This window comes from Pinus tabuliformis, chromosome 6 (assembly GCF_031772625.1).
Source record: "Pinus tabuliformis cultivar Carrire ecotype Pingquan chromosome 6, CPIR1, whole genome shotgun sequence".
NCBI classification, from domain to species: Eukaryota; Viridiplantae; Streptophyta; class Pinopsida; order Pinales; family Pinaceae; genus Pinus; species Pinus tabuliformis.
Window position 1 is genome coordinate 1016837889 of NC_142292.1, and position 9506 is coordinate 1016847394.

Here is a 9506-nt window from a genome sequence, read left to right on the forward strand (position 1 = left end):
TCTAATGATCTTTCAACATCCATATTCCAAGAGAAAATCTGATTGCCAAACAAATTTACGCTCTCGATTAGTTTTGTCTATAGTCACTATGTTTCCTATTTTGTTTTGGGTACAATCCGACGTCGTTATATTGACGATATCAAATTTGAGATATCTCTTGCTCTCCCCCACCTGCACACTACTCATCACGAGGTCCTTCGGGTCAAAATAGACGTTGTTCGATCTGTAGTCAAATCTAGTCAGGTTAGTAGATTGTGTCCGTGTTACAATCTTCTGTAGGTTTTGCTCGCATATGAAACCACGTCAATGAATGATCAGTTGATGAGGTAGCACACTAGGGGCATATTATTCTAGGCAGCGCCGCCTCTTTGGTTGGGAATCAACATCAAATTTCTTCAACTCGGTGCCTTCCAAAGTTTGAAAGGAAATTCACAATATTGAGGTAAAAGAATTTGGAGAACACCTATACCATTCAGATTCAGAAGTTGTTTGCAGGGGAAATACAAATTGGGTTCCTGACCCAGGTAAATGGAGGAAGAGACGACTATATTTTCTCCACTCAATTGCAACTCACAGGTAAATGGTGAACCTCCTCCACATGGTATTACGCGACAAGCAAGTGTTAGTTTTTGTAGAATCAAATGTGTTCTAGCCACACAATTTGGTGGAGAGACTAAAATACATGATTTCTCAAAAACCCATAAATATTTTCTGGAAATTCCACCTAGAAGTGTCTCAATTAGATTATTAGTTGTTTTTTAAATATTTCATAAGTCTAAACTTAGGGAATAAGGTTAATTAATTAATATTAATTGAGATAAGGTGAGAATCATTGAGAAAATCACATGGATCGACTCCAAGATGATCTTAGCCATTGATTAAGTTTTGATCTTGGTTGTTGGTGCTCTAACAGTGGATTATAAGAAGAACTTGATGGGATATTGGAGAAGATACACTAGAGCAGACACTAAGTGATCTAGGCACATCGATTTTCCAGCAACAGAGTGATTCAGCAGGAGAATTCAAGCCAGAGATCGAGTAATAGGTGGGAGAGGAGTAAGGCAGTATTTCGGTGGAGGTTTCTAGTGCTGAAAGAGTCAGAATGAGGGAGTGCGAGTTGGCCCAAAGGGACTATGTAGGCAGTAATAGGAGAACAATTCAATCTAGTTGGGGGAGCAGTTGATTCAGTAGTTGGTGATCGGATTTTGATTAGGAGGACCAGTGAATCAGTTCCAGAGGCAAAGAGAAGCAGAGTTATGGATTTCATAAGTTTCCGAAGGCAGTAAAAACAAGGCCTGTGCAAGCACTACGTAGAGGCTGATGTAGAAGAAAGAACGTATTACTCTGGGGCCAGTTTTGGAAGCTGATATCAGTTGTGGGGTGAGGGAAAATCCTCACAATATTTTTACCAGTGATTCTCTCAGATTAGATTTCCAGTTTGACATCCAAATTATTGTACTCAGATTTGTTGCTGAAGAATAATAATAAAACCCTCATCTGTTGCACCGGTTTTCCCACATTGGGTTTTTCCGGGGAAAATTGTCCAAAAAAATAATGTGATTTTTTTTTTTTTTTTTTTTTTTGTATCTAGAATTTCTGAGTTTCCAACATTTTTATTTTTCGCAATATTTTTATGGTGAAAATTGTAGTAGTGATTTATTCATTGTTTGCTATAGAAAATAAATTGCATAATTAAATTTACAGTTAGGAGAATAATTTCCAGTTACTGCAATAAAAGAATTTTTCACATGGTATACAAAGCTTAATTGATCAATTGGAAAGCTCAGAAGTGGAGAAAGGAATTTTGATGTTCAGAGGGAGTAGCAAACTGAATTTCCCAGAGAAACTGCATAGAGACCAAAACAAGCTGTTTGAATTGCTGGGGCAGGAGTTCAGTTTTTCAGTGCAGGATTGGAAGAAAAATTTGATTTTCCCAGGATGGTGATTCCAACAGTCAGAGGGAGCATCAACAACTCAAATTTTCGTTGAGAAGATTTCTGGTTGGACGCAGATGGTTTTACAGTAGTCTGGAGTTGTAGAATAAACATTGGGTGGAAAGAGGAATAACACCTTGTAAATTCTTCAGTATGACCATGGACATAATTGACATTCAGGAGGCTTCAAATTTGTCTTCCAGGTTGGAGGACCAATTTTCTTGCTTGTCAGGATCAACTTCATAGGGTGTCTGGTATATAGATAATGGAGCATCAACTCATATGATAGGGGTTAGAGAATATTTCTCTAGCTACAAGGAAGAGCATATGGAATTTTAGATTACGATGGGAAACAAAACAAAGTGTACTCCAATAGGGATAGGTACCATCGATTTTTAGAGGGATTCAGGAGCAAGAACCAACGCTACAGATGTATAACATGTGCCAGGATTGGGTATGAACCTGATTTCAGTATCCTAGTTACAGGATAATAGATATGATATCCACTTCGTGGGGAAGAAAGTGTTTGTCAAACACTCGATCAGAACAAGGTAAGAAAAATTGGAGTTCAAGGCAACATATTGTATAGGTTACAAATCAACTCTCCAATGACACTAATAGGTTATAACAATAACAATGGGAAGGAACTGAAAGAGTTATGGCATAAAAGAAGGATACATCTACACCATGGATGATCCAAAATGGATCTTGGATAGACTTCTAAGTCTAAAGTGTTCCTCACAGAGGAAAATGAAAGTCCAAGGATGCTCTTGGAAATAGTCCCATTGCGTAGATCTTTTCATTCTGAATCTACTGCAACTTGAATGGGCTAAAATGGACTTTGGATGAAGAAGTTATTGCAGAAAGAAGATTGACTTTGTCCTTTGGAATTGGAGGCATTTCTTCTAAAAATGGCCTAAAAAGGCTCCTTAAGGAAATCGCAGCGCAAATGTGAAAAGGGGTGGACTTAAGGCAAAGGTGGAAGGACTCCCCTGATTGCGACTTCCAACTTATCGCATCGGAGGTAGGCCTTCGCCCGATATCGGGACCCCAGACAAGGAAACATGCGATTAGCGGTTGCGATAATCGACGATCAGAGGAGCAGAAGGCATAGACCCCCGCCGATGCGATACGCGAGGTGCGATATCGACGATCGGCGGATCGAAAGATCAGTGATCAGTGATCCCCGATACAAAGGGCCGTTGACACAACATGATTGTGATTAGCGATCAGGGCCGGACCCGATGGGAATTATAAGCCCGATTGCATACAATTTTAAATCTGGGTTTTTTAAATTTTCTGTGTATTAGCGCATTTCCGCTATAACACCAAAATACAAAGGAAATGACCCGAAAGTGATAAATTCGGACCTGAAAGGTTTATAGATGCGGCATTGGGTTATTTTAGTTCCGTGGTAAGCGGGATTTCGGGCGGGCCTCGGGCGATAAGTGGTATTGAACGGGCTCTGCCCGAACCCATACATAGTCCGACAGGTGGCATGGCGCAGGAGAGAGAAAACCGCCTTTTCGGGCGGGTAATCTCCGTGCACATAAGCCACCCGAAATGGACTATCAGCGGTTGGATCGCAGATCACGCAGATCAACGGTGGGCTTGCGACAACCATAAAAAGCAGACCTGAAGCGGTTTATAGGGGTGATTTCATAATGTTTGAAGTTCGGATTTCGTGCCCAATAGTGTATTTTCAGTAAAACTCTGTGTATTGGAATTTTGTTCCATTCTCGGGTTTTTGCCCGAGGAAAGGGCCCTATTCCTTTGTAACAGCCCCTCATCATTATGTCATGTGGCAAGTGGGCATTTTGTAAACAATGATGTGTTTGTAACGTGTAAAGCCACAGAGCAAGAAGGCAGAGGGCCAGATGAAGAGACAGAGGAATGATTATACACAGAGAAATAGACATGAAGCCGCAAAGCTGGAAGAATGCCTCAAAGAAGCCAGAGAGCACGATTGAGAGCGGGCAGAGCGGAAAGTGCAGGCAACTAAAGGAGTTTTTGGAGTCGCTCAGAGGTTGAGCGAAAAGCCAGAGAGCTGAAGGTTTCCGAGGGAGATGGAGGACTGAAAAAGATTGCTGGAAGGTTGCTGAGAGTCGCTTGGAGGTCAAGCAGACTATAGAGGCACGCAGAGGCCGAGAGAAGCTCACAGAGAGCCAGAGCCACAAGTTAGAGCTAAGAGCCAGAGCCAAGAGCCAGAGCCAAAGTCAAAGCCAGAAAGCTGGAGAGCTTCAGAGCCAGGGATAACATGGTGTTCTAAGCCCATTGTGTTATGTGTAAACCAATGGAGTTGAGCGTGGCGCTTGTAAAAGGAATTTGCCATAATCCCAGAGAGCCTAGTCAAGTTGACTAGAGCTCAAGGAGATGTAGCCCAAGAGTTTTGGGTGAACTCCATATTGCATTGCTATTCTGTGTGTTTGTTTTATTGCTGCATTATTTACTGTTAAATGTATTTAAATATCAGCATAAGTAATAGAACTCAAAGCACATAACTTGAAGGGTTGATTGCTTTGTTGTAAACATGCATGTAATGTTGACTTGGGAGAAGTTAACTTGGTCTCCAAGATGGAGATAATGATGAAGTGTTTCATCTTTTGAAAAAGAGTCCTAATGGTCTTTTTCTACATGCTTGACTTGAAGGGTCATTTGTTTAAAGGCATGTTTTGTGGGCTTGTTATCTAGTCCATCATTTGTATGCAGATGTAAGACATGGAGGTGTTCACAAGATGTGAAATCTGTTTCTTTTGTTGAAGCAGGAGGTTAAGCCATCTAGTTGTTGTTTGTATTTCTGTTATTGTTAACAGTTGTTGTTGACAGCTTTTCAAGCGGGTACAAATGAAAATTTTGTGAAGCAGATGTAACTTCACATTTGTTTGAGCCACCTTGGAACAATGATCAAGGCAGAGAAGTTCAAACTACCTTCTGTGACCATCTCAGCAGGAGTTCTGCATGAAGTCAAGAAGGAACACAGTTCTTCCCAAGAGGACCAGCACATCCACGAAGGAGAGTGGTCAGAGACTTTGGTTCAGAGGCACTATGCAAGGCAAGCGTATGGGCGCTGAAAGAAGAGGGTGAGGTACTCTCATTTACTGTTCAGATTAGTATATCAGTCTTTTGGAGACAAAAAGTTCTTTTCATTCTGAATCTATGGCAACTTGAATGGGCTAAAATGGACTTTGGATGAAGAAGTTATCGCAGAAAGAAGATTGTCTTTGTCCTTTGGAAAAGGAGGCATTTCTTCTAAAAATGGCCTAAAAAGGCTCCTTAAAGAAATCACATCGCAAATGTGCAAAGGGGTGGACTTAAGGCAAAGGCGGAAGGACTCCCCCGATTGTGACTTCCGACTTATCGCATCGGAGGTAGGCCTTCGCCCGATATCGGGACCCAAGACAAGGTGACATGCGATTAGTGATTGCGATAATCAGCAATCGGAGTGATCAGCCGATCGACGATTGGAGGAGCAGAAGGCATAGACCCCCGCCGATGCGATACGTGAGGTGCAATATCGATGATTGGCGGATCAGTGGATTGGCAGATCGACGATCGGGTGATCGGTGATCCCTGATACAAAGGGTCGTTGACACAACGCGATTGCGATTAGCGATCAAGGCCGAACTCGATTGGAATTATAAGCCCTATTGCATAAAATTTTAAATCTAGGTTTTTCAAGTTTTCTGTGTATTAACGCATTTCCGCTATAAAACCGAAATACAAAGGAAATGACTCAAAAGCGATAAAGCCGGACCTGAAAGGTTTATAGATGCGGCTTTGGGTTATTTGAGTTCCGTGGTAAGCGGGATTTCAGGTGGGCCTCAGGCGGTAAGTGGTATTGAATGGGCTCCGCCTAAACCCATACACACGCCGACACGTGGCATGGCGCATGAGAGAGAAAACTGCCTTTTTGGGCGAGTAATCTCCATGCACATAAGCCACCCGAAACGGACTGTCAGTTGTTGGATCGGAGATCACACAGATCAACGGTGGGCTTGCGACAACCATAAAAGGTGGACCTAAAGGGGTTTACAGGGGCGATTTCATAATGTTTGAAGTCCATATTTCGCGCCCTATAATGTATTTTCGGTAAAACTCTGTGTATTGGAATTTTGTTCCATTCTCGGGTTTTCGCCTAAGGAAAGGGCACGATTCCTTTGTAATAGACCCTGATCATTGTGCCACGCGGCAAGCGGGCGTTTTGTAAACAATGATGCGTTTGTAATGCGCAGAGCCATAGAGCCAGAAGGTAGAGGGCCAGATGAAGAGACAAAGGAATGATTATACGTAGAGAAATGAACAGGAAGCCGCAAAGCCGGAAGAATGCCTCAAAGAAGCCAGAGAGCACGATTGAGAGCGGGCAGAGCGGAAAGCGCAGGCAACTGAGGGAGTTTTTGGAGTCGCTCGGAGGTTGAGCGAAAAGCCAAAGAGCTGAAGGTTGTCGAGGGAGCTGGAGGACTAAAAAAGGTTGTTGAGAGTCGCTTGGAGGTTAAGCGGACTACACAGGCATGTAGAGGTTGAGAGAAACTCAGAGAGAGCCAGAGCTAAAAGCCGAGAGCCAGAGCCAGAGCCAGAGCTAGAGCCAGATCCAGAGCCACGAGCCAGAGCCAAGAGCCAGAGCCAAAGCTAGAGCCAGAGCTAGAGCCAGAGCCAGCGCCACGAGGCAGAGCCAAGAGCCAGAGCCAAAGCCAAAGCCAGAGCCAGAGCCGAGAGCTAGAGCCAGAAAGCCAGAGAGCTTCAGAGCCAGGGATAAGATGGTGTTCTAAGCCCGTTGTGTTCTGTGTAAACTAGTGGAGTTGAGCATGGAGCTTGTAAAAGGACTTTGCCATAATCCCAAAGAGCTTAGTCGAGTTGAATAGAGCTCAAGGAGACGTAACCCAAGAGTTTTGGGTGAACTCCATATTACATCGATGTTCTGTGTCTTTGTTTTATTGGTGCATTATTACTATTACATGTATTTATATATCAACATAAGTAACAAAACTCAAAGCACATAAACAGTTCAAAAATAAGCACAAGGATACACTTATTTTCAAGCACATTATTAATTCCGCATTTGGTTAAACATAATATCTTGGGAATATTTAAGCTTTGGAAGTGGGAGAGGTTCTTGTAAGCTGGCAAGAAGCCTTAAACGCCCCATTTTCAGATCAATGGAGCACTCATGATTCTCAGGGAAATGGTAACATGGGTTCCAAAACTTAGCACAAAACACGATGTTGTGTGCAGAGGATGTGTTGTTATATACCTAGGGGGGATAATATGGGGTACAAAGGGAGGTACCCAAGGGAATAATGTAATAATGGGATGGGCCATAGTAATAAATAAGGTGGTTAACCCATATAATGTAAGGGACCACAAGTAGTTAGTAATAATGTAATGAGCCCATGGTATTAGTTCGATGGTATGAGGGAACCATAGTAATGACCCATGGTATTGTATGTATGAGGCCTATATAGAGGCTAGAGACTCCACATGGAGGTGTGTCAAGGAATATTGTATGAACATGCATATGGCTTGTGGAGTGTTCTCCTTCCTTAAGGAGTGAATGTATGGTGTTGCCTTACCTTAAGGGTTTGATTAATAAAGAAGCATTTTTATCTATTTCTATCTTATTATTTCTGGGTTTATTTCTATATTTTTTGATTAGATCTATAACAAGTGGTATTTTTCAATGTGTTTTGCTGGAACTTGCAATGTTTTTGCCAAATTAAAATTGATAAAATTATGCTTACACCTGGGATTTATAAACACAATGATCTTCTCCTTTTGAATGAATCCATGAACCTGCAATAAGGAGATACCAGTAGAAAATAACCCCACATGTTTCTCATTATCTTGTTTTCTAGCATGAGACCATCTGTTTAAAAGGAATTTTTCAAATTCTTCATCAGGCAGGTTGTAACACTTCGTTTTGTTAAGTAATCCCCACCATGTGGCTGCCTCCTCTCTAAATAGCTCCACTACCCACCATTTCCAATTGTTTTTCCATAATGACTTATGTTTTTTTTTTTATGTATTCTTCAATAGTAGGACCATTATCTTTTCCTGTAAAACATAGAACTGCCATGAAGAGGGTTTTGAAAAAAATTCACCTACTTGGCGAAAATTTGAAATGGCCACAATTCCATCAATATTGCTCAGAATATCTATCATGACCTGTTTTCAGAAATGGAACAACCATTCTGCATTTGCCCATGTAATAGAAATCCTGATCTAGGCACTGGAATTTCATATCCGCGCTGCAACTCTCCCGCCGTCACCTAAAATTCTGAAAAAAAAGAGCTGATTTTAAATCAGCGATATCTCCCTCATTTGGACTCTGATTCGACTGATTTTTTTTTGAAATTGGGTATTTTTCACAAAGAATCCAGATCTGCAATTAGATTTTGCAGATATTGCACCAGGACGTCCAAAACTGCACCGCAAACTCGCTGCCCCGAAAAATTGTCTACAACACCACTGATTTTTAGATCAACGATATCTCCTTCATCCAGACTCCGATTCGGCTGATTTTTTTTTTTGAAATCGGGTATTTTTTCACAAAGAATTCAGATCTGTAATTAGATTTTATATATTTTGCCCCAAAATGTAAATATCTAATATGCAAACTTGCCACCCCTGAAAGTTCCTGCAAAAATGAAAAAAAATTCTCCACTTTTGCCCAAGAAAGTGCTCTGATCCCACTTGTTATAGATCTGATCTAAAAATATAAGATAATGCACATATACCTAGAAATAATATGAAATGATTCTTTATTGATTAAAACCTTTAAGGTAGGGCAACACCATACATTCACTCCTTAAGGAAGGAGAACACTCCACAAGCCATATGCCTGTTCATACAATATTCCTTGACACACCTCCATGTGGAGTCTCTAGCCTCTATATAGGCCTCATACATACAATACCATGGGTCATTACTATGGATCCCTCATACCATCGAACTAATACCATAGGCCCATTACATTATTACTAATTACTTGTGGTCCCTTACATGTTATGGGTTAACCACCTTATTTATTACTATGGCCCATCCCATTATTATATTATTCCCTTGGGTACCTCCCTTTGTACCCCATATTATCCCCCCCTAGGTATATAACATGTGTACTTGGGAAGTATGCCGAGGCAACATTCCCAAGAAGTGACAATAGAGTAGATGGAGTGATTAGAACTTATACATTCAAATATTTGTGGCCCGATGTATACTAGAGCTCTAAGTGTTACCGAATACTTCGTCACCTTTATTGATGACTATTCCAGAAAATATTGGATCTACTTCTTGAAGACAAAAGATGAGGTCTTCAATCATTTCAGAGAGTTTAAGGCTCTTGTGGAGAATGCAACATAGAAGAATATCAAGGTGCTTCGCTCAGATAATGGTGGAGAATATATTAATAAAGACTTCACATATTTTTGTCCGAAGGAAGGCATCATAAGAGAATGGAAAAATCCATATAATCTATAGCAAAATGGGGTAGCGGAGCGGAAAAAAAGAACCATAGTAGGGGTTGTAAAAGCTATGTTGTATGACTAGGATTTGCCCAGGTTTTTATGGGCATAGGCATGT